The following is a 27,190-nucleotide window of genomic DNA, read 5'->3' as shown; positions in this document are numbered from 1 at the left end:
AAAATATATGTCAACAAATATGCAAACGACATGATCTATCGCTACTAGATAACCCTTATCAATAGTAACTGTTGAGGCCGTTTCTTCTGTAGTTGTTGTTGCTTGTATAGATTCGGACGATGTTGTATGTTCTACAGAGGTAAATCAAACATAATAAACAGCAACATTCATTTTGTTCATCTATATGATTAACATGATGCAACACGTTGCAAGTTATATGTATCCGCCTCCACTTGTAAGACAAATTCCCGCCAAAACTAATCAAATCGAAAAATGTTGCACGATTTTACCAAACAGAAAGGAAACATATGAAGAAACAAACTTACGTCTTTACTTTGACAACGTAACCATTACTTTCATCAGCTGCCGATTACGTATCAAATAAAAAATTAATGACATAATCTGGTGACAAGTTAGAAACAATCATTCGTGAATACCATCACGGGACAACAATAAAGACATTGCGAAATAGGATCATTCATCCCGGCGAACCAATGACACTAAATGTCCATTACCAGTGTTTCTTCTTGTTCTTTCTCCTGTTGATGTAGCTTCTGTATTTTTCATCGTTCTTGTAGCCATTTCGACATGTGTACCAGGAAGATAATCATAATAATAATGAGAATAAGCCATCTCATTTCTTCCAAATCGTTCTGTAGGATAGTCATCCGCTAGGGAACGTGTTATTTATATACAACCCGGCATGATATCAAGCACATTCATCCTTTGTTCACGGTTAAAAAAAGATGATCCTTAAAATGATCCTAAAAGACACCATACAATGAAGCAAACACAATTAAATCTGATCTTATCATAGATAAGTTACCCACTTAATGTCAAAAACGAAATGCTCGCTCTCTTCATGAACGTATCATGAAACATGCCATTTTCTAAAGAGAATACTTTTCAAATAATCTCAAAATGGTGACCAAGTCTTAAACGCGGCGCACGAGCTATTGCCGCAAAATATCCCTTACCAATAGTTATTGTTGTTGATGCCGTTTCTCCTGTTGTTGGGCTTGTTGCTGTCGTAGCTTCAGCCGATGTTGTAGGATGCTCTACAGAGGTAAATAAAACATAATAAGTAATATTTATTGCTTGATCTATGTGAAGAACATAGTGCAACACGTTGAAATTGTATCTACCTCTGAATCATCTCACCACACATCATCCAACCAGCAATAATCAAATTGAAAACTGTTCATGCACGAAAGTTCCAGATAGAAAGCATATATTTCAAAATAAACCTTCACCTTGACTTTGACAACGTAACTTTATTACAATACCCAAGCATTTCATATATAATTGAAATTAAATGACAAATGTCACCTATCCACTCCATTGCATACATAAAAGAATGGTCGCCACATCAACTTAAATAGGAAATATTTTCTAAACAACACATATCACATCATGTCATAATTATGTTAAAGAATTGTGCAAGGTGCTCGAGCTTATCGTTACTAGATAGCCCTTACCAATAGTAATTGTTGAGGCCGTTTCTCCTGTTGTTGATGTTGCAGTGATAGCTTCAGACGATGTAGTATGTTCTACAGAGGTAAATCAAACACAATAATGAGAATACATTTATTTTGTTCATCTATATGATTAACATGATGCAACACGTTGCAAGTTATATGCATCCGCCTCCACTTGTAAGACAAATTACCGCTAAACATAATCGAATCGAAAAATGTTGTTGCACGATTTTACCAAACAGAAAGGAAACATTTGAAAGAAACAAACTTTCGTCTTTTCTTTGACAACGTAACCAAAACTTTCATCAGCTACCGATTACGTATCAAATAAAAAATTAATGACATAATCTGGTGACAAGTTAGAAACAATCATTCGTGAATACCATCACGGGACAACAATAAAGACATTGCGAAATAGGATCATTCATCCCGGCGAACCAATGACACTAAATGTCCATTACCAGTGTTTCTTCTTGTTCTTTCTCCTGTTATGTAGCTTCTGTACCTTTAATCGATCTTGATAGCATTTTTGACATGTGTACCAGGAGGATAATCATAATAATAATGAGAATAAGCCATTTCATTTCTTCCAAATCGTTCTGTAGTATAATAATCCGCTAGGGAACGCGTTATTTATATACAACCAGGCATGTTATCAAAGACATTCATCCTCTGTACACGGTTCAAAAATGATGATCCATAAAATGATCCTAAACGACAATATACAATGAAGCAAACAAAATTAAATCTGATCGTATCATTGATAAGTTATCCACTTAATATCAAAACGAAATGCTCGCTCTTTTCTTGAACGTGTCATGAAACAGACCATTTTCTAAAGCCAATACTTCTCAAATAATAACAAAATGGTGACCCAGTATTAAACGAAGCGCACGAGCTATTGCCGCAAAATATCCCTTACCAATAGTTATTGTTGTTGATGCCGTTTCTCCTGTTGTTGGGCTTGTTGCTGTCGTAGCTTCAGCCGATGTTGTAGGATGCCCTACAGAGGTAAATAAAACATAACAAGTAATATTTATTGCTTGATCTATGTGAAGAACATAGTGCAACACGTTGAAATTGTATCTACCTCTGAATCATCTCACCACACATCATCCAACCAGCAATAATCAAATTGAAAACTGTTCATGCACGAAAGTTCCAGATAGGAAGCATATCTTTCAAAATAAACCTCCACCTTGACTTTGACAACGTAACTATTTATTACAATACCCAAGCATTTCATATATAATTGAAATTAAATGACAAATGTCACCTATCCACTCCATTGCAGACAAAAGAAAGGTCGCCACATCAACTTAAATAGGAAATATTTTCTAAACAACACATATCACATCATGTCATAATTATGTTAAAGAATTGTGCATGGTGCTCAAGCTTATCGTTACTAAATAGCCCTTACCAATAGTAATTGTTGATGCCGTTTCTCCTGTTGTGGATGATGTTGCTGTGATAGCTTCAGACGATGTTGTATGTTCTACAGAGGTAAATCAATCATAATAATAAGAAAACATTAATTTTGTTCATCTATATGATTAACATGATGCAACACGTTGCAAGTTATATGTATCCACCTCCAACTCACCTCGCCACACAAATTCCCGCCAAATATAAACAAATTAAAAAGTGTTGCGCGAATTTATCAAGCAAAGGAAACATTTGAAGGAAAAATATTTCTTGTTTACTTTGACAACGTAACCATTACTTTCATAAGCTACCCATTACCTATCAAATCGAAAATTAATGACATAACCTGGTGACGAGTTAGAAACATAATCATTCGTGAAAACCAACACGGGACAGCAATAAAGACATTGCAAAATAGTAGCATTCATCCCGCCGAACCAATGACACAAAATGTCCATTACGAGTATTTCTTGTTCTTCCTTCTCCTGTTCATGCAGCTTCTGTACTTTCAATCGTTCTTGTCTCATTTTTGACATGTACCAGTAGGATAATCATAATAGTGAGAATAACCATATCATTTCTTCCAAATCGTTCTCTAGGATAATAATCGGCTAGGGAACGTGTTATTTATATACAACCTGGCATGATATCAAGCACATTCATCCTTTGTTAATCGTTCAAAAATGGTAATCCATAAAATGATCAAAAAAGACACTATCCAATGAAGCAAATAAAATTAAATATTGTCTTCTCATTGATACGTTATCCACTTAATATCAAAAACAATATACTCGCTCTTTTCTTGACCGTATCATGAAACAGGCCATTTTCTAAAGCCAATACTTCTCAAATAATATCAAATAGGTGACCAAGTATTATGCGAAGCGCACGAGCCCTTCCTGCAAAATATTCCTTACCAATAGTTATTGTTGTTGATGCCGTTTCTCCTGTTGTTGAGCTTGTTGCTGTGCTAGCTTCAGCCGATGTTGTAGGATGCTCTACAGAGGTAAATAAAACATAATAAACGTTTATTTGTTGAACTATGTGACGAAAATGATTCAACAAGTTGCAAGTTGTATCTACCCCTGAAACATCTCGCCACACATCATCCAACCAGCAATAATCAAATTGAAAACTGTTCATGCACGAAGTTAGCAAATAGGAAGCATACATTTCAAAATAAAACCTTCACCTTGACTTTGACAACGTAACCATTTATTTCAATACCCACGCATTTCCTATATAATTGAAATTAAATGACATATCACCTATCCACTCCATTGCAGACCTAAAAGAATGTTCGCCACATCAACTTAAATGAGGCAATATTTTCTCAACAACACATTTCACATCATATCACAATTCTGATAAAGAATTGTGCAAGGTGCTCGAGCTTTTCGCAAATAATAACTTTACCTGTAATCATTGTTGTTGATTCCGTCCCTCTTCCTGTTGATGTTGATGTAGCTTCAGGTGTTCTTACAGTTTGTTCAACAGAGGCACCCGAAGGGTCATAATTAGGAACATTTGCATTATTATTGGACAGGATGAACATGATGGAATACATTGAATGTTACGTGTGCATACCTTTCCCTGATCTCAACAATCATAATCAAGCCGATTATCATGGCATATATTCATGCAAGATATTACCAAACAGGTGACAAATCATCTAAAAACAGACACGCATCCTTACATGATAACACAAACATTCCGTATCAAATGGAAAATAACTGACCCATCTTGTGCGGGAAATCAATTCAAATTAAATTACTTTTCTTTTCCATGCCAGCAAATCGGACCACGGAGTTTCGATATGTCATTAATACGGGCGAAGCATTTAGGCAAAGTATCCCTTACCAGTGGTCTTCATTGTTGTTACTGCCGTTGATGTTTCTTCTGTAGTTTCCAGCGTCGTTGTAGCATTTTCGACAGACGTACCTGCAGGGTCATAATGATAATTAGACATTTCAGTTCCTTTCAAATCATTATATAGGATAACGATAATATGTATCTTCTTTATCTCGTACGTTAGGAGGCAAGTTAACGACATAATATAACGGTCAACAAACTTGATCCACAAAATAATCAAAACAGTTCCCACACATTTAACATAATTTTGTTCTTGACCTATCACTTATTTATCCTCTACATACCATAAATAAAATAAACGACAGTGTTTTCGATATTATTATAAACAAAACATTTTCAAGACCAAATACATCTCGAATAGTACAAAATATGTCAACAAATATGCAAACGACATGATCTATCGCTACTAGATAGCCCTTATCAATAGTAACTGTTGAGGCCGTTTCTTCTGTAGTTGTTGTTGCTTGTATAGATTCGGACGATGTTGTATGTTCTACAGAGGTAAATCAAACATAATAAACAGCAACATTCATTTTGTTCATCTATATGATTAACATGATGCAACACGTTGCAAGTTATATGTATCCGCCTCCACTTGTAAGACAAATTCCCGCCAAAACTAATCAAATCGAAAAATGTTGCACGATTTTACCAAACAGAAAGGAAACATATGAAGAAACAAACTTACGTCTTTACTTTGACAACGTAACCATTACTTTCATCAGCTGCCGATTACGTATCAAATAAAAAATTAATGACATAATCTGGTGACAAGTTAGAAACAATCATTCGTGAATACCATCACGGGACAACAATAAAGACATTGCGAAATAGGATCATTCATCCCGGCGAACCAATGACACTAAATGTCCATTACCAGTGTTTCTTCTTGTTCTTTCTCCTGTTGATGTAGCTTCTGTATTTTTCATCGTTCTTGTAGCCATTTCGACATGTGTACCAGGAAGATAATCATAATAATAATGAGAATAAGCCATCTCATTTCTTCCAAATCGTTCTGTAGGATAATCATCCGCTAGGGAACGTGTTATTTATATACAACCCGGCATGATATCAAGCACATTCATCCTTTGTTCACGGTTAAAAAAAGATGATCCTTAAAATGATCCTAAAAGACACCATACAATGAAGCAAACACAATTAAATCTGATCTTATCATAGATAAGTTACCCACTTAATGTCAAAAACGAAATGCTCGCTCTCTTCATGAACGTATCATGAAACATGCCATTTTCTAAAGAGAATACTTTTCAAATAATCTCAAAATGGTGACCAAGTCTTAAACGCGGCGCACGAGCTATTGCCGCAAAATATCCCTTACCAATAGTTATTGTTGTTGATGCCGTTTCTCCTGTTGTTGGGCTTGTTGCTGTCGTAGCTTCAGCCGATGTTGTAGGATGCTCTACAGAGGTAAATAAAACATAATAAGTAATATTTATTGCTTGATCTATGTGAAGAACATAGTGCAACACGTTGAAATTGTATCTACCTCTGAATCATCTCACCACACATCATCCAACCAGCAATAATCAAATTGAAAACTGTTCATGCACGAAAGTTCCAGATAGAAAGCATATATTTCAAAATAAACCTTCACCTTGACTTTGACAACGTAACTTTATTACAATACCCAAGCATTTCATATATAATTGAAATTAAACGACAAATGTCACCTATCCACTCCATTGCATACATAAAAGAATGGTCGCCACATCAACTTAAATAGGAAATATTTTCTAAACAACACATATCACATCATGTCATAATTATGTTAAAGAATTGTGCAAGGTGCTCGAGCTTATCGTTACTAGATAGCCCTTACCAATAGTAATTGTTGAGGCCGTTTCTCCTGTTGTTGATGTTGCAGTGATAGCTTCAGACGATGTAGTATGTTCTACAGAGGTAAATCAAACACAATAATGAGAATACATTTATTTTGTTCATCTATATGATTAACATGATGCAACACGTTGCAAGTTATATGCATCCGCCTCCACTTGTAAGACAAATTCCCGCTAAACATAATCGAATCGAAAAATGTTGTTGCACGATTTTACCAAACAGAAAGGAAACATTTGAAAGAAACAAACTTTCGTCTTTTCTTTGACAACGTAACCAAAACTTTCATCAGCTACCGATTACGTATCAAATAAAAAATTAATGACATAATCTGGTGACAAGTTAGAAACAATCATTCGTGAATACCATCACGGGACAACAATAAAGACATTGCGAAATAGGATCATTCATCCCGGCGAACCAATGACACTAAATGTCCATTACCAGTGTTTCTTCTTGTTCTTTCTCCTGTTATGTAGCTTCTGTACCTTTAATCGATCTTGATAGCATTTTTGACATGTGTACCAGGAGGATAATCATAATAATAATGAGAATAAGCCATTTCATTTCTTCCAAATCGTTCTGTAGTATAATAATCCGCTAGGGAACGCGTTATTTATATACAACCAGGCATGTTATCAAAGACATTCATCCTCTGTACACGGTTCAAAAATGATGATCCATAAAATGATCCTAAACGACAATATACAATGAAGCAAACAAAATTAAATCTGATCGTATCATTGATAAGTTATCCACTTAATATCAAAACGAAATGCTCGCTCTTTTCTTGAACGTGTCATGAAACAGACCATTTTCTAAAGCCAATACTTCTCAAATAATAACAAAATGGTGACCCAGTATTAAACGAAGCGCACGACCTATTGCCGCAAAATATCCCTTACCAATAGTTATTGTTGTTGATGCCGTTTCTCCTGTTGTTGGGCTTGTTGCTGTCGTAGCTTCAGCCGATGTTGTAGGATGCCCTACAGAGGTAAATAAAACATAACAAGTAATATTTATTGCTTGATCTATGTGAAGAACATAGTGCAACACGTTGAAATTGTATCTACCTCTGAATCATCTCACCACACATCATCCAACCAGCAATAATCAAATTGAAAACTGTTCATGCACGAAAGTTCCAGATAGGAAGCATATCTTTCAAAATAAACCTCCACCTTGACTTTGACAACGTAACTATTTATTACAATACCCAAGCATTTCATATATAATTGAAATTAAATGACAAATGTCACCTATCCACTCCATTGCAGACAAAAGAAAGGTCGCCACATCAACTTAAATAGGAAATATTTTCTAAACAACACATATCACATCATGTCATAATTATGTTAAAGAATTGTGCATGGTGCTCAAGCTTATCGTTACTAGATAGCCCTTACCAATAGTAATTGTTGATGCCGTTTCTCCTGTTGTTGATGATGTTGCTGTGATAGCTTCAGACGATGTTGTATGTTCTACAGAGGTAAATCAATCATAATAATAAGAAAACATTAATTTTGTTCATCTATATGATTAACATGATGCAACACGTTGCAAGTTATATGTATCCACCTCCAACTCACCTCGCCACACAAATTCCCGCCAAATATAAACAAATTAAAAAGTGTTGCGCGAATTTATCAAGCAAAGGAAACATTTGAAGGAAAAATATTTCTTGTTTACTTTGACAACGTAACCATTACTTTCATAAGCTACCCATTACCTATCAAATCGAAAATTAATGACATAACCTGGTGACGAGTTAGAAACATAATCATTCGTGAAAACCAACACGGGACAGCAATAAAGACATTGCAAAATAGTAGCATTCATCCCGCCGAACCAATGACACAAAATGTCCATTACGAGTATTTCTTGTTCTTCCTTCTCCTGTTCATGCAGCTTCTGTACTTTCAATCGTTCTTGTCTCATTTTTGACATGTACCAGTAGCATAATCATAATAGTGAGAATAACCATATCATTTCTTCCAAATCGTTCTCTAGGATAATAATCGGCTAGGGAACGTGTTATTTATATACAACCTGGCATGATATCAAGCACATTCATCCTTTGTTAATCGTTCAAAAATGGTAATCCATAAAATGATCAAAAAAGACACTATACAATGAAGCAAATAAAATTAAATATTGTCTTCTCATTGATACGTTATCCACTTAATATCAAAAACAATATACTCGCTCTTTTCTTGACCGTATCATGAAACAGGCCATTTTCTAAAGCCAATACTTCTCAAATAATATCAAATAGGTGACCAAGTATTATGCGAAGCGCACGAGCCCTTCCTGCAAAATATTCCTTACCAATAGTTATTGTTGTTGATGCCGTTTCTCCTGTTGTTGAGCTTGTTGCTGTGCTAGCTTCAGCCGATGTTGTAGGATGCTCTACAGAGGTAAATAAAACATAATAAACGTTTATTTGTTGAACTATGTGACGAAAATGATTCAACAAGTTGCAAGTTGTATCTACCCCTGAAACATCTCGCCACACATCATCCAACCAGCAATAATCAAATTGAAAACTGTTCATGCACGAAGTTAGCAAATAGGAAGCATACATTTCAAAATAAAACCTTCACCTTGACTTTGACAACGTAACCATTTATTTCAATACCCACGCATTTCCTATATAATTGAAATTAAATGACATATCACCTATCCACTCCATTGCAGACCTAAAAGAATGTTCGCCACATCAACTTAAATGAGGCAATATTTTCTCAACAACACATTTCACATCATATCACAATTCTGATAAAGAATTGTGCAAGGTGCTCGAGCTTTTCGCAAATAATAACTTTACCTGTAATCATTGTTGTTGATTCCGTCCCTCTTCCTGTTGATGTTGATGTAGCTTCAGGTGTTCTTACAGTTTGTTCAACAGAGGCACCCGAAGGGTCATAATTAGGAACATTTGCATTATTATTGGACAGGATGAACATGATGGAATACATTGAATGTTACGTGTGCATACCTTTCCCTGATCTCAACAATCATAATCAAGCCGATTATCATGGCATATATTCATGCAAGATATTACCAAACAGGTGACAAATCATCTAAAAACAGACACGCATCCTTACATGATAACACAAACATTCCGTATCAAATGGAAAATAACTGACCCATCTTGTGCGGGAAATCAATTCAAATTAAATTACTTTTCTTTTCCATGCCAGCAAATCGGACCACGGAGTTTCGATATGTCATTAATACGGGCGAAGCATTTAGGCAAAGTATCCCTTACCAGTGGTCTTCATTGTTGTTACTGCCGTTGATGTTTCTTCTGTAGTTTCCAGCGTCGTTGTAGCATTTTCGACAGACGTACCTGCAGGGTCATAATGATAATTAGACATTTCAGTTCCTTTCAAATCATTATATAGGATAACGATAATATGTATCTTCTTTATCTCGTACGTTAGGAGGCAAGTTAACGACATAATATAACGGTCAACAAACTTGATCCACAAAATAATCAAAACAGTTCCCACACATTTAACATAATTTTGTTCTTGACCTATCACTTATTTATCCTCTACATACCATAAATAAAATAAACGACAGTGTTTTCGATATTATTATAAACAAAACATTTTCAAGACCAAATACATCTCGAATAGTACAAAATATGTCAACAAATATGCAAACGACATGATCTATCGCTACTAGATAACCCTTATCAATAGTAACTGTTGAGGCCGTTTCTTCTGTAGTTGTTGTTGCTTGTATAGATTCGGACGATGTTGTATGTTCTACAGAGGTAAATCAAACATAATAAACAGCAACATTCATTTTGTTCATCTATATGATTAACATGATGCAACACGTTGCAAGTTATATGTATCCGCCTCCACTTGTAAGACAAATTCCCGCCAAAACTAATCAAATCGAAAAATGTTGCACGATTTTACCAAACAGAAAGGAAACATATGAAGAAACAAACTTACGTCTTTACTTTGACAACGTAACCATTACTTTCATCAGCTGCCGATTACGTATCAAATAAAAAATTAATGACATAATCTGGTGACAAGTTAGAAACAATCATTCGTGAATACCATCACGGGACAACAATAAAGACATTGCGAAATAGGATCATTCATCCCGGCGAACCAATGACACTAAATGTCCATTACCAGTGTTTCTTCTTGTTCTTTCTCCTGTTGATGTAGCTTCTGTATTTTTCATCGTTCTTGTAGCCATTTCGACATGTGTACCAGGAAGATAATCATAATAATAATGAGAATAAGCCATCTCATTTCTTCCAAATCGTTCTGTAGGATAATCATCCGCTAGGGAACGTGTTATTTATATACAACCCGGCATGATATCAAGCACATTCATCCTTTGTTCACGGTTAAAAAAAGATGATCCTTAAAATGATCCTAAAAGACACCATACAATGAAGCAAACACAATTAAATCTGATCTTATCATAGATAAGTTACCCACTTAATGTCAAAAACGAAATGCTCGCTCTCTTCATGAACGTATCATGAAACATGCCATTTTCTAAAGAGAATACTTTTCAAATAATCTCAAAATGGTGACCAAGTCTTAAACGCGGCGCACGAGCTATTGCCGCAAAATATCCCTTACCAATAGTTATTGTTGTTGATGCCGTTTCTCCTGTTGTTGGGCTTGTTGCTGTCGTAGCTTCAGCCGATGTTGTGGGATGCTCTACAGAGGTAAATAAAACATAATAAGTAATATTTATTGCTTGATCTATGTGAAGAACATAGTGCAACACGTTGAAATTGTATCTACCTCTGAATCATCTCACCACACATCATCCAACCAGCAATAATCAAATTGAAAACTGTTCATGCACGAAAGTTCCAGATAGAAAGCATATATTTCAAAATAAACCTTCACCTTGACTTTGACAACGTAACTTTATTACAATACCCAAGCATTTCATATATAATTGAAATTAAACGACAAATGTCACCTATCCACTCCATTGCATACATAAAAGAATGGTCGCCACATCAACTTAAATAGGAAATATTTTCTAAACAACACATATCACATCATGTCATAATTATGTTAAAGAATTGTGCAAGGTGCTCGAGCTTATCGTTACTAGATAGCCCTTACCAATAGTAATTGTTGAGGCCGTTTCTCCTGTTGTTGATGTTGCAGTGATAGCTTCAGACGATGTAGTATGTTCTACAGAGGTAAATCAAACACAATAATGAGAATACATTTATTTTGTTCATCTATATGATTAACATGATGCAACACGTTGCAAGTTATATGCATCCGCCTCCACTTGTAAGACAAATTCCCGCTAAACATAATCGAATCGAAAAATGTTGTTGCACGATTTTACCAAACAGAAAGGAAACATTTGAAAGAAACAAACTTTCGTCTTTTCTTTGACAACGTAACCAAAACTTTCATCAGCTACCGATTACGTATCAAATAAAAAATTAATGACATAATCTGGTGACAAGTTAGAAACAATCATTCGTGAATACCATCACGGGACAACAATAAAGACATTGCGAAATAGGATCATTCATCCCGGCGAACCAATGACACTAAATGTCCATTACCAGTGTTTCTTCTTGTTCTTTCTCCTGTTATGTAGCTTCTGTACCTTTAATCGATCTTGATAGCATTTTTGACATGTGTACCAGGAGGATAATCATAATAATAATGAGAATAAGCCATTTCATTTCTTCCAAATCGTTCTGTAGTATAATAATCCGCTAGGGAACGCGTTATTTATATACAACCAGGCATGTTATCAAAGACATTCATCCTCTGTACACGGTTCAAAAATGATGATCCATAAAATGATCCTAAACGACAATATACAATGAAGCAAACAAAATTAAATCTGATCGTATCATTGATAAGTTATCCACTTAATATCAAAACGAAATGCTCGCTCTTTTCTTGAACGTGTCATGAAACAGACCATTTTCTAAAGCCAATACTTCTCAAATAATAACAAAATGGTGACCCAGTATTAAACGAAGCGCACGACCTATTGCCGCAAAATATCCCTTACCAATAGTTATTGTTGTTGATGCCGTTTCTCCTGTTGTTGGGCTTGTTGCTGTCGTAGCTTCAGCCGATGTTGTAGGATGCCCTACAGAGGTAAATAAAACATAACAAGTAATATTTATTGCTTGATCTATGTGAAGAACATAGTGCAACACGTTGAAATTGTATCTACCTCTGAATCATCTCACCACACATCATCCAACCAGCAATAATCAAATTGAAAACTGTTCATGCACGAAAGTTCCAGATAGGAAGCATATCTTTCAAAATAAACCTCCACCTTGACTTTGACAACGTAACTATTTATTACAATACCCAAGCATTTCATATATAATTGAAATTAAATGACAAATGTCACCTATCCACTCCATTGCAGACAAAAGAAAGGTCGCCACATCAACTTAAATAGGAAATATTTTCTAAACAACACATATCACATCATGTCATAATTATGTTAAAGAATTGTGCATGGTGCTCAAGCTTATCGTTACTAGATAGCCCTTACCAATAGTAATTGTTGATGCCGTTTCTCCTGTTGTTGATGATGTTGCTGTGATAGCTTCAGACGATGTTGTATGTTCTACAGAGGTAAATCAATCATAATAATAAGAAAACATTAATTTTGTTCATCTATATGATTAACATGATGCAACACGTTGCAAGTTATATGTATCCACCTCCAACTCACCTCGCCACACAAATTCCCGCCAAATATAAACAAATTAAAAAGTGTTGCGCGAATTTATCAAGCAAAGGAAACATTTGAAGGAAAAATATTTCTTGTTTACTTTGACAACGTAACCATTACTTTCATAAGCTACCCATTACCTATCAAATCGAAAATTAATGACATAACCTGGTGACGAGTTAGAAACATAATCATTCGTGAAAACCAACACGGGACAGCAATAAAGACATTGCAAAATAGTAGCATTCATCCCGCCGAACCAATGACACAAAATGTCCATTACGAGTATTTCTTGTTCTTCCTTCTCCTGTTCATGCAGCTTCTGTACTTTCAATCGTTCTTGTCTCATTTTTGACATGTACCAGTAGGATAATCATAATAGTGAGAATAACCATATCATTTCTTCCAAATCGTTCTCTAGGATAATAATCGGCTAGGGAACGTGTTATTTATATACAACCTGGCATGATATCAAGCACATTCATCCTTTGTTAATCGTTCAAAAATGGTAATCCATAAAATGATCAAAAAAGACACTATACAATGAAGCAAATAAAATTAAATATTGTCTTCTCATTGATACGTTATCCACTTAATATCAAAAACAATATACTCGCTCTTTTCTTGACCGTATCATGAAACAGGCCATTTTCTAAAGCCAATACTTCTCAAATAATATCAAATAGGTGACCAAGTATTATGCGAAGCGCACGAGCCCTTCCTGCAAAATATTCCTTACCAATAGTTATTGTTGTTGATGCCGTTTCTCCTGTTGTTGAGCTTGTTGCTGTGCTAGCTTCAGCCGATGTTGTAGGATGCTCTACAGAGGTAAATAAAACATAATAAACGTTTATTTGTTGAACTATGTGACGAAAATGATTCAACAAGTTGCAAGTTGTATCTACCCCTGAAACATCTCGCCACACATCATCCAACCAGCAATAATCAAATTGAAAACTGTTCATGCACGAAGTTAGCAAATAGGAAGCATACATTTCAAAATAAAACCTTCACCTTGACTTTGACAACGTAACCATTTATTTCAATACCCACGCATTTCCTATATAATTGAAATTAAATGACATATCACCTATCCACTCCATTGCAGACCTAAAAGAATGTTCGCCACATCAACTTAAATGAGGCAATATTTTCTCAACAACACATTTCACATCATATCACAATTCTGATAAAGAATTGTGCAAGGTGCTCGAGCTTTTCGCAAATAATAACTTTACCTGTAATCATTGTTGTTGATTCCGTCCCTCTTCCTGTTGATGTTGATGTAGCTTCAGGTGTTCTTACAGTTTGTTCAACAGAGGCACCCGAAGGGTCATAATTAGGAACATTTGCATTATTATTGGACAGGATGAACATGATGGAATACATTGAATGTTACGTGTGCATACCTTTCCCTGATCTCAACAATCATAATCAAGCCGATTATCATGGCATATATTCATGCAAGATATTACCAAACAGGTGACAAATCATCTAAAAACAGACACGCATCCTTACATGATAACACAAACATTCCGTATCAAATGGAAAATAACTGACCCATCTTGTGCGGGAAATCAATTCAAATTAAATTACTTTTCTTTTCCATGCCAGCAAATCGGACCACGGAGTTTCGATATGTCATTAATACGGGCGAAGCATTTAGGCAAAGTATCCCTTACCAGTGGTCTTCATTGTTGTTACTGCCGTTGATGTTTCTTCTGTAGTTTCCAGCGTCGTTGTAGCATTTTCGACAGACGTACCTGCAGGGTCATAATGATAATTAGACATTTCAGTTCCTTTCAAATCATTATATAGGATAACGATAATATGTATCTTCTTTATCTCGTACGTTAGGAGGCAAGTTAACGACATAATATAACGGTCAACAAACTTGATCCACAAAATAATCAAAACAGTTCCCACACATTTAACATAATTTTGTTCTTGACCTATCACTTATTTATCCTCTACATACCATAAATAAAATAAACGACAGTGTTTTCGATATTATTATAAACAAAACATTTTCAAGACCAAATACATCTCGAATAGTACAAAATATGTCAACAAATATGCAAACGACATGATCTATCGCTACTAGATAGCCCTTATCAATAGTAACTGTTGAGGCCGTTTCTTCTGTAGTTGTTGTTGCTTGTATAGATTCGGACGATGTTGTATGTTCTACAGAGGTAAATCAAACATAATAAACAGCAACATTCATTTTGTTCATCTATATGATTAACATGATGCAACACGTTGCAAGTTATATGTATCCGCCTCCACTTGTAAGACAAATTCCCGCCAAAACTAATCAAATCGAAAAATGTTGCACGATTTTACCAAACAGAAAGGAAACATATGAAGAAACAAACTTACGTCTTTACTTTGACAACGTAACCATTACTTTCATCAGCTGCCGATTACGTATCAAATAAAAAATTAATGACATAATCTGGTGACAAGTTAGAAACAATCATTCGTGAATACCATCACGGGACAACAATAAAGACATTGCGAAATAGGATCATTCATCCCGGCGAACCAATGACACTAAATGTCCATTACCAGTGTTTCTTCTTGTTCTTTCTCCTGTTGATGTAGCTTCTGTATTTTTCATCGTTCTTGTAGCCATTTCGACATGTGTACCAGGAAGATAATCATAATAATAATGAGAATAAGCCATCTCATTTCTTCCAAATCGTTCTGTAGGATAATCATCCGCTAGGGAACGTGTTATTTATATACAACCCGGCATGATATCAAGCACATTCATCCTTTGTTCACGGTTAAAAAAAGATGATCCTTAAAATGATCCTAAAAGACACCATACAATGAAGCAAACACAATTAAATCTGATCTTATCATAGATAAGTTACCCACTTAATGTCAAAAACGAAATGCTCGCTCTCTTCATGAACGTATCATGAAACATGCCATTTTCTAAAGAGAATACTTTTCAAATAATCTCAAAATGGTGACCAAGTCTTAAACGCGGCGCACGAGCTATTGCCGCAAAATATCCCTTACCAATAGTTATTGTTGTTGATGCCGTTTCTCCTGTTGTTGGGCTTGTTGCTGTCGTAGCTTCAGCCGATGTTGTAGGATGCTCTACAGAGGTAAATAAAACATAATAAGTAATATTTATTGCTTGATCTATGTGAAGAACATAGTGCAACACGTTGAAATTGTATCTACCTCTGAATCATCTCACCACACATCATCCAACCAGCAATAATCAAATTGAAAACTGTTCATGCACGAAAGTTCCAGATAGAAAGCATATATTTCAAAATAAACCTTCACCTTGACTTTGACAACGTAACTTTATTACAATACCCAAGCATTTCATATATAATTGAAATTAAACGACAAATGTCACCTATCCACTCCATTGCATACATAAAAGAATGGTCGCCACATCAACTTAAATAGGAAATATTTTCTAAACAACACATATCACATCATGTCATAATTATGTTAAAGAATTGTGCAAGGTGCTCGAGCTTATCGTTACTAGATAGCCCTTACCAATAGTAATTGTTGAGGCCGTTTCTCCTGTTGTTGATGTTGCAGTGATAGCTTCAGACGATGTAGTATGTTCTACAGAGGTAAATCAAACACAATAATGAGAATACATTTATTTTGTTCATCTATATGATTAACATGATGCAACACGTTGCAAGTTATATGCATCCGCCTCCACTTGTAAGACAAATTACCGCTAAACATAATCGAATCGAAAAATGTTGTTGCACGATTTTACCAAACAGAAAGGAAACATTTGAAAGAAACAAACTTTCGTCTTTTCTTTGACAACGTAACCAAAACTTTCATCAGCTACCGATTACGTATCAAATAAAAAATTAATGACATAATCTGGTGACAAGTTAGAAACAATCATTCGTGAATACCATCACGGGACAACAATAAAGACATTGCGAAATAGGATCATTCATCCCGGCGAACCAATGACACTAAATGTCCATTACCAGTGTTTCTTCTTGTTCTTTCTCCTGTTATGTAGCTTCTGTACCTTTAATCGATCTTGATAGCATTTTTGACATGTGTACCAGGAGGATAATCATAATAATAATGAGAATAAGCCATTTCATTTCTTCCAAATCGTTCTGTAGTATAATAATCCGCTAGGGAACGCGTTATTTATATACAACCAGGCATGTTATCAAAGACATTCATCCTCTGTACACGGTTCAAAAATGATGATCCATAAAATGATCCTAAACGACAATATACAATGAAGCAAACAAAATTAAATCTGATCGTATCATTGATAAGTTATCCACTTAATATCAAAACGAAATGCTCGCTCTTTTCTTGAACGTGTCATGAAACAGACCATTTTCTAAAGCCAATACTTCTCAAATAATAACAAAATGGTGACCCAGTATTAAACGAAGCGCACGACCTATTGCCGCAAAATATCCCTTACCAATAGTTATTGTTGTTGATGCCGTTTCTCCTGTTGTTGGGCTTGTTGCTGTCGTAGCTTCAGCCGATGTTGTAGGATGCCCTACAGAGGTAAATAAAACATAACAAGTAATATTTATTGCTTGATCTATGTGAAGAACATAGTGCAACACGTTGAAATTGTATCTACCTCTGAATCATCTCACCACACATCATCCAACCAGCAATAATCAAATTGAAAACTGTTCATGCACGAAAGTTCCAGATAGGAAGCATATCTTTCAAAATAAACCTCCACCTTGACTTTGACAACGTAACTATTTATTACAATACCCAAGCATTTCATATATAATTGAAATTAAATGACAAATGTCACCTATCCACTCCATTGCAGACAAAAGAAAGGTCGCCACATCAACTTAAATAGGAAATATTTTCTAAACAACACATATCACATCATGTCATAATTATGTTAAAGAATTGTGCATGGTGCTCAAGCTTATCGTTACTAGATAGCCCTTACCAATAGTAATTGTTGATGCCGTTTCTCCTGTTGTGGATGATGTTGCTGTGATAGCTTCAGACGATGTTGTATGTTCTACAGAGGTAAATCAATCATAATAATAAGAAAACATTAATTTTGTTCATCTATATGATTAACATGATGCAACACGTTGCAAGTTATATGTATCCACCTCCAACTCACCTCGCCACACAAATTCCCGCCAAATATAAACAAATTAAAAAGTGTTGCGCGAATTTATCAAGCAAAGGAAACATTTGAAGGAAAAATATTTCTTGTTTACTTTGACAACGTAACCATTACTTTCATAAGCTACCCATTACCTATCAAATCGAAAATTAATGACATAACCTGGTGACGAGTTAGAAACATAATCATTCGTGAAAACCAACACGGGACAGCAATAAAGACATTGCAAAATAGTAGCATTCATCCCGCCGAACCAATGACACAAAATGTCCATTACGAGTATTTCTTGTTCTTCCTTCTCCTGTTCATGCAGCTTCTGTACTTTCAATCGTTCTTGTCTCATTTTTGACATGTACCAGTAGCATAATCATAATAGTGAGAATAACCATATCATTTCTTCCAAATCGTTCTCTAGGATAATAATCGGCTAGGGAACGTGTTATTTATATACAACCTGGCATGATATCAAGCACATTCATCCTTTGTTAATCGTTCAAAAATGGTAATCCATAAAATGATCAAAAAAGACACTATCCAATGAAGCAAATAAAATTAAATATTGTCTTCTCATTGATACGTTATCCACTTAATATCAAAAACAATATACTCGCTCTTTTCTTGACCGTATCATGAAACAGGCCATTTTCTAAAGCCAATACTTCTCAAATAATATCAAATAGGTGACCAAGTATTATGCGAAGCGCACGAGCCCTTCCTGCAAAATATTCCTTACCAATAGTTATTGTTGTTGATGCCGTTTCTCCTGTTGTTGAGCTTGTTGCTGTGCTAGCTTCAGCCGATGTTGTAGGATGCTCTACAGAGGTAAATAAAACATAATAAACGTTTATTTGTTGAACTATGTGACGAAAATGATTCAACAAGTTGCAAGTTGTATCTACCCCTGAAACATCTCGCCACACATCATCCAACCAGCAATAATCAAATTGAAAACTGTTCATGCACGAAGTTAGCAAATAGGAAGCATACATTTCAAAATAAAACCTTCACCTTGACTTTGACAACGTAACCATTTATTTCAATACCCACGCATTTCCTATATAATTGAAATTAAATGACATATCACCTATCCACTCCATTGCAGACCTAAAAGAATGTTCGCCACATCAACTTAAATGAGGCAATATTTTCTCAACAACACATTTCACATCATATCACAATTCTGATAAAGAATTGTGCAAGGTGCTCGAGCTTTTCGCAAATAATAACTTTACCTGTAATCATTGTTGTTGATTCCGTCCCTCTTCCTGTTGATGTTGATGTAGCTTCAGGTGTTCTTACAGTTTGTTCAACAGAGGCACCCGAAGGGTCATAATTAGGAACATTTGCATTATTATTGGACAGGATGAACATGATGGAATACATTGAATGTTACGTGTGCATACCTTTCCCTGATCTCAACAATCATAATCAAGCCGATTATCATGGCATATATTCATGCAAGATATTACCAAACAGGTGACAAATCATCTAAAAACAGACACGCATCCTTACATGATAACACAAACATTCCGTATCAAATGGAAAATAACTGACCCATCTTGTGCGGGAAATCAATTCAAATTAAATTACTTTTCTTTTCCATGCCAGCAAATCGGACCACGGAGTTTCGATATGTCATTAATACGGGCGAAGCATTTAGGCAAAGTATCCCTTACCAGTGGTCTTCATTGTTGTTACTGCCGTTGATGTTTCTTCTGTAGTTTCCAGCGTCGTTGTAGCATTTTCGACAGACGTACCTGCAGGGTCATAATGATAATTAGACATTTCAGTTCCTTTCAAATCATTATATAGGATAACGATAATATGTATCTTCTTTATCTCGTACGTTAGGAGGCAAGTTAACGACATAATATAACGGTCAACAAACTTGATCCACAAAATAATCAAAACAGTTCCCACACATTTAACATAATTTTGTTCTTGACCTATCACTTATTTATCCTCTACATACCATAAATAAAATAAACGACAGTGTTTTCGATATTATTATAAACAAAACATTTTCAAGACCAAATACATCTCGAATAGTACAAAATATGTCAACAAATATGCAAACGACATGATCTATCGCTACTAGATAGCCCTTATCAATAGTAACTGTTGAGGCCGTTTCTTCTGTAGTTGTTGTTGCTTGTATAGATTCGGACGATGTTGTATGTTCTACAGAGGTAAATCAAACATAATAAACAGCAACATTCATTTTGTTCATCTATATGATTAACATGATGCAACACGTTGCAAGTTATATGTATCCGCCTCCACTTGTAAGACAAATTCCCGCCAAAACTAATCAAATCGAAAAATGTTGCACGATTTTACCAAACAGAAAGGAAACATATGAAGAAACAAACTTACGTCTTTACTTTGACAACGTAACCATTACTTTCATCAGCTGCCGATTACGTATCAAATAAAAAATTAATGACATAATCTGGTGACAAGTTAGAAACAATCATTCGTGAATACCATCACGGGACAACAATAAAGACATTGCGAAATAGGATCATTCATCCCGGCGAACCAATGACACTAAATGTCCATTACCAGTGTTTCTTCTTGTTCTTTCTCCTGTTGATGTAGCTTCTGTATTTTTCATCGTTCTTGTAGCCATTTCGACATGTGTACCAGGAAGATAATCATAATAATAATGAGAATAAGCCATCTCATTTCTTCCAAATCGTTCTGTAGGATAATCATCCGCTAGGGAACGTGTTATTTATATACAACCCGGCATGATATCAAGCAAATTCATCCTTTGTTCACGGTTAAAAAAAGATGATCCTTAAAATGATCCTAAAAGACACCATACAATGAAGCAAACACAATTAAATCTGATCTTATCATAGATAAGTTACCCACTTAATGTCAAAAACGAAATGCTCGCTCTCTTCATGAACGTATCATGAAACATGCCATTTTCTAAAGAGAATACTTTTCAAATAATCTCAAAATGGTGACCAAGTCTTAAACGCGGCGCACGAGCTATTGCCGCAAAATATCCCTTACCAATAGTTATTGTTGTTGATGCCGTTTCTCCTGTTGTTGGGCTTGTTGCTGTCGTAGCTTCAGCCGATGTTGTAGGATGCTCTACAGAGGTAAATAAAACATAATAAGTAATATTTATTGCTTGATCTATGTGAAGAACATAGTGCAACACGTTGAAATTGTATCTACCTCTGAATCATCTCACCACACATCATCCAACCAGCAATAATCAAATTGAAAACTGTTCATGCACGAAAGTTCCAGATAGAAAGCATATATTTCAAAATAAACCTTCACCTTGACTTTGACAACGTAACTTTATTACAATACCCAAGCATTTCATATATAATTGAAATTAAACGACAAATGTCACCTATCCACTCCATTGCATACATAAAAGAATGGTCGCCACATCAACTTAAATAGGAAATATTTTCTAAACAACACATATCACATCATGTCATAATTATGTTAAAGAATTGTGCAAGGTGCTCGAGCTTATCGTTACTAGATAGCCCTTACCAATAGTAATTGTTGAGGCCGTTTCTCCTGTTGTTGATGTTGCAGTGATAGCTTCAGACGATGTAGTATGTTCTACAGAGGTAAATCAAACACAATAATGAGAATACATTTATTTTGTTCATCTATATGATTAACATGATGCAACACGTTGCAAGTTATATGCATCCGCCTCCACTTGTAAGACAAATTACCGCTAAACATAATCGAATCGAAAAATGTTGTTGCACGATTTTACCAAACAGAAAGGAAACATTTGAAAGAAACAAACTTTCGTCTTTTCTTTGACAACGTAACCAAAACTTTCATCAGCTACCGATTACGTATCAAATAAAAAATTAATGACATAATCTGGTGACAAGTTAGAAACAATCATTCGTGAATACCATCACGGGACAACAATAAAGACATTGCGAAATAGGATCATTCATCCCGGCGAACCAATGACACTAAATGTCCATTACCAGTGTTTCTTCTTGTTCTTTCTCCTGTTATGTAGCTTCTGTACCTTTAATCGATCTTGATAGCATTTTTGACATGTGTACCAGGAGGATAATCATAATAATAATGAGAATAAGCCATTTCATTTCTTCCAAATCGTTCTGTAGTATAATAATCCGCTAGGGAACGCGTTATTTATATACAACCAGGCATGTTATCAAAGACATTCATCCTCTGTACACGGTTCAAAAATGATGATCCATAAAATGATCCTAAACGACAATATACAATGAAGCAAACAAAATTAAATCTGATCGTATCATTGATAAGTTATCCACTTAATATCAAAACGAAATGCTCGCTCTTTTCTTGAACGTGTCATGAAACAGACCATTTTCTAAAGCCAATACTTCTCAAATAATAACAAAATGGTGACCCAGTATTAAACGAAGCGCACGACCTATTGCCGCAAAATATCCCTTACCAATAGTTATTGTTGTTGATGCCGTTTCTCCTGTTGTTGGGCTTGTTGCTGTCGTAGCTTCAGCCGATGTTGTAGGATGCCCTACAGAGGTAAATAAAACATAACAAGTAATATTTATTGCTTGATCTATGTGAAGAACATAGTGCAACACGTTGAAATTGTATCTACCTCTGAATCATCTCACCACACATCATCCAACCAGCAATAATCAAATTGAAAACTGTTCATGCACGAAAGTTCCAGATAGGAAGCATATCTTTCAAAATAAACCTCCACCTTGACTTTGACAACGTAACTATTTATTACAATACCCAAGCATTTCATATATAATTGAAATTAAATGACAAATGTCACCTATCCACTCCATTGCAGACAAAAGAAAGGTCGCCACATCAACTTAAATAGGAAATATTTTCTAAACAACACATATCACATCATGTCATAATTATGTTAAAGAATTGTGCATGGTGCTCAAGCTTATCGTTACTAGATAGCCCTTACCAATAGTAATTGTTGATGCCGTTTCTCCTGTTGTGGATGATGTTGCTGTGATAGCTTCAGACGATGTTGTATGTTCTACAGAGGTAAATCAATCATAATAATAAGAAAACATTAATTTTGTTCATCTATATGATTAACATGATGCAACACGTTGCAAGTTATATGTATCCACCTCCAACTCACCTCGCCACACAAATTCCCGCCAAATATAAACAAATTAAAAAGTGTTGCGCGAATTTATCAAGCAAAGGAAACATTTGAAGGAAAAATATTTCTTGTTTACTTTGACAACGTAACCATTACTTTCATAAGCTACCCATTACCTATCAAATCGAAAATTAATGACATAACCTGGTGACGAGTTAGAAACATAATCATTCGTGAAAACCAACACGGGACAGCAATAAAGACATTGCAAAATAGTAGCATTCATCCCGCCGAACCAATGACACAAAATGTCCATTACGAGTATTTCTTGTTCTTCCTTCTCCTGTTCATGCAGCTTCTGTACTTTCAATCGTTCTTGTCTCATTTTTGACATGTACCAGTAGGATAATCATAATAGTGAGAATAACCATATCATTTCTTCCAAATCGTTCTCTAGGATAATAATCGGCTAGGGAACGTGTTATTTATATACAACCTGGCATGATATCAAGCACATTCATCCTTTGTTAATCGTTCAAAAATGGTAATCCATAAAATGATCAAAAAAGACACTATACAATGAAGCAAATAAAATTAAATATTGTCTTCTCATTGATACGTTATCCACTTAATATCAAAAACAATATACTCGCTCTTTTCTTGACCGTATCATGAAACAGGCCATTTTCTAAAGCCAATACTTCTCAAATAATATCAAATAGGTGACCAAGTATTATGCGAAGCGCACGAGCCCTTCCTGCAAAATATTCCTTACCAATAGTTATTGTTGTTGATGCCGTTTCTCCTGTTGTTGAGCTTGTTGCTGTGCTAGCTTCAGCCGATGTTGTAGGATGCTCTACAGAGGTAAATAAAACATAATAAACGTTTATTTGTTGAACTATGTGACGAAAATGATTCAACAAGTTGCAAGTTGTATCTACCCCTGAAACATCTCGCCACACATCATCCAACCAGCAATAATCAAATTGAAAACTGTTCATGCACGAAGTTAGCAAATAGGAAGCATACATTTCAAAATAAAACCTTCACCTTGACTTTGACAACGTAACCATTTATTTCAATACCCACGCATTTCCTATATAATTGAAATTAAATGACATATCACCTATCCACTCCATTGCAGACCTAAAAGAATGTTCGCCACATCAACTTAAATGAGGCAATATTTTCTCAACAACACATTTCACATCATATCACAATTCTGATAAAGAATTGTGCAAGGTGCTCGAGCTTTTCGCAAATAATAACTTTACCTGTAATCATTGTTGTTGATTCCGTCCCTCTTCCTGTTGATGTTGATGTAGCTTCAGGTGTTCTTACAGTTTGTTTAACAGAGGCACCCGAAGGGTCATAATTAGGAACATTTGCATTATTATTGGACAGGATGAACATGATGGAATACATTGAATGTTACGTGTGCATACCTTTCCCTGATCTCAACAATCATAATCAAGCCGATTATCATGGCATATATTCATGCAAGATATTACCAAACAGGTGACAAATCATCTAAAAACAGACACGCATCCTTACATGATAACACAAACATTCCGTATCAAATGGAAAATAACTGACCCATCTTGTGCGGGAAATCAATTCAAATTAAATTACTTTTCTTTTCCATGCCAGCAAATCGGACCACGGAGTTTCGATATGTCATTAATACGGGCGAAGCATTTAGGCAAAGTATCCCTTACCAGTGGTCTTCATTGTTGTTACTGCCGTTGATGTTTCTTCTGTAGTTTCCAGCGTCGTTGTAGCATTTTCGACAGACGTACCTGCAGGGTCATAATGATAATTAGACATTTCAGTTCCTTTCAAATCATTATATAGGATAACGATAATATGTATCTTCTTTATCTCGTACACTTAATCACGTTAGGAGGCAAGTTAACGACATAATATAACGGTCAACAAACTTGATCCACAAAATAATCAAAACAGTTCCCACACATTTAACATAATTTTGTTCTTGACCTATCACTTATTTATCCTCTACATACCATAAATAAAATAAACGACAGTGTTTTCGATATTATTATAAACAAAACATTTTCAAGACCAAATACATCTCGAATAGTACAAAATATGTCAACAAATATGCAAACGACATGATCTATCGCTACTAGATAGCCCTTATCAATAGTAACTGTTGAGGCCGTTTCTTCTGTAGTTGTTGTTGCTTGTATAGATTCGGACGATGTTGTATGTTCTACAGAGGTAAATCAAACATAATAAACAGCAACATTCATTTTGTTCATCTATATGATTAACATGATGCAACACGTTGCAAGTTATATGTATCCGCCTCCACTTGTAAGACAAATTCCCGCCAAAACTAATCAAATCGAAAAATGTTGCACGATTTTACCAAACAGAAAGGAAACATATGAAGAAACAAACTTACGTCTTTACTTTGACAACGTAACCATTACTTTCATCAGCTGCCGATTACGTATCAAATAAAAAATTAATGACATAATCTGGTGACAAGTTAGAAACAATCATTCGTGAATACCATCACGGGACAACAATAAAGACATTGCGAAATAGGATCATTCATCCCGGCGAACCAATGACACTAAATGTCCATTACCAGTGTTTCTTCTTGTTCTTTCTCCTGTTGATGTAGCTTCTGTATTTTTCATCGTTCTTGTAGCCATTTCGACATGTGTACCAGGAAGATAATCATAATAATAATGAGAATAAGCCATCTCATTTCTTCCAAATCGTTCTGTAGGATAATCATCCGCTAGGGAACGTGTTATTTATATACAACCCGGCATGATATCAAGCACATTCATCCTTTGTTCACGGTTAAAAAAAGATGATCCTTAAAATGATCCTAAAAGACACCATACAATGAAGCAAACACAATTAAATCTGATCTTATCATAGATAAGTTACCCACTTAATGTCAAAAACGAAATGCTCGCTCTCTTCATGAACGTATCATGAAACATGCCATTTTCTAAAGAGAATACTTTTCAAATAATCTCAAAATGGTGACCAAGTCTTAAACGCGGCGCACGAGCTATTGCCGCAAAATATCCCTTACCAATAGTTATTGTTGTTGATGCCGTTTCTCCTGTTGTTGGGCTTGTTGCTGTCGTAGCTTCAGCCGATGTTGTAGGATGCTCTACAGAGGTAAATAAAACATAATAAGTAATATTTATTGCTTGATCTATGTGAAGAACATAGTGCAACACGTTGAAATTGTATCTACCTCTGAATCATCTCACCACACATCATCCAACCAGCAATAATCAAATTGAAAACTGTTCATGCACGAAAGTTCCAGATAGAAAGCATATATTTCAAAATAAACCTTCACCTTGACTTTGACAACGTAACTTTATTACAATACCCAAGCATTTCATATATAATTGAAATTAAACGACAAATGTCACCTATCCACTCCATTGCATACATAAAAGAATGGTCGCCACATCAACTTAAATAGGAAATATTTTCTAAACAACACATATCACATCATGTCATAATTATGTTAAAGAATTGTGCAAGGTGCTCGAGCTTATCGTTACTAGATAGCCCTTACCA

Source organism: Sinohyriopsis cumingii, chromosome 8 (assembly GCF_028554795.1).
Source record: "Sinohyriopsis cumingii isolate HCF-2022 chromosome 8, ASM2855479v2, whole genome shotgun sequence".
In the NCBI taxonomy this organism is placed as follows: Eukaryota; Metazoa; Mollusca; class Bivalvia; order Unionida; family Unionidae; genus Sinohyriopsis; species Sinohyriopsis cumingii.
Note: the sequence above shows the minus strand (reverse complement) of the source record.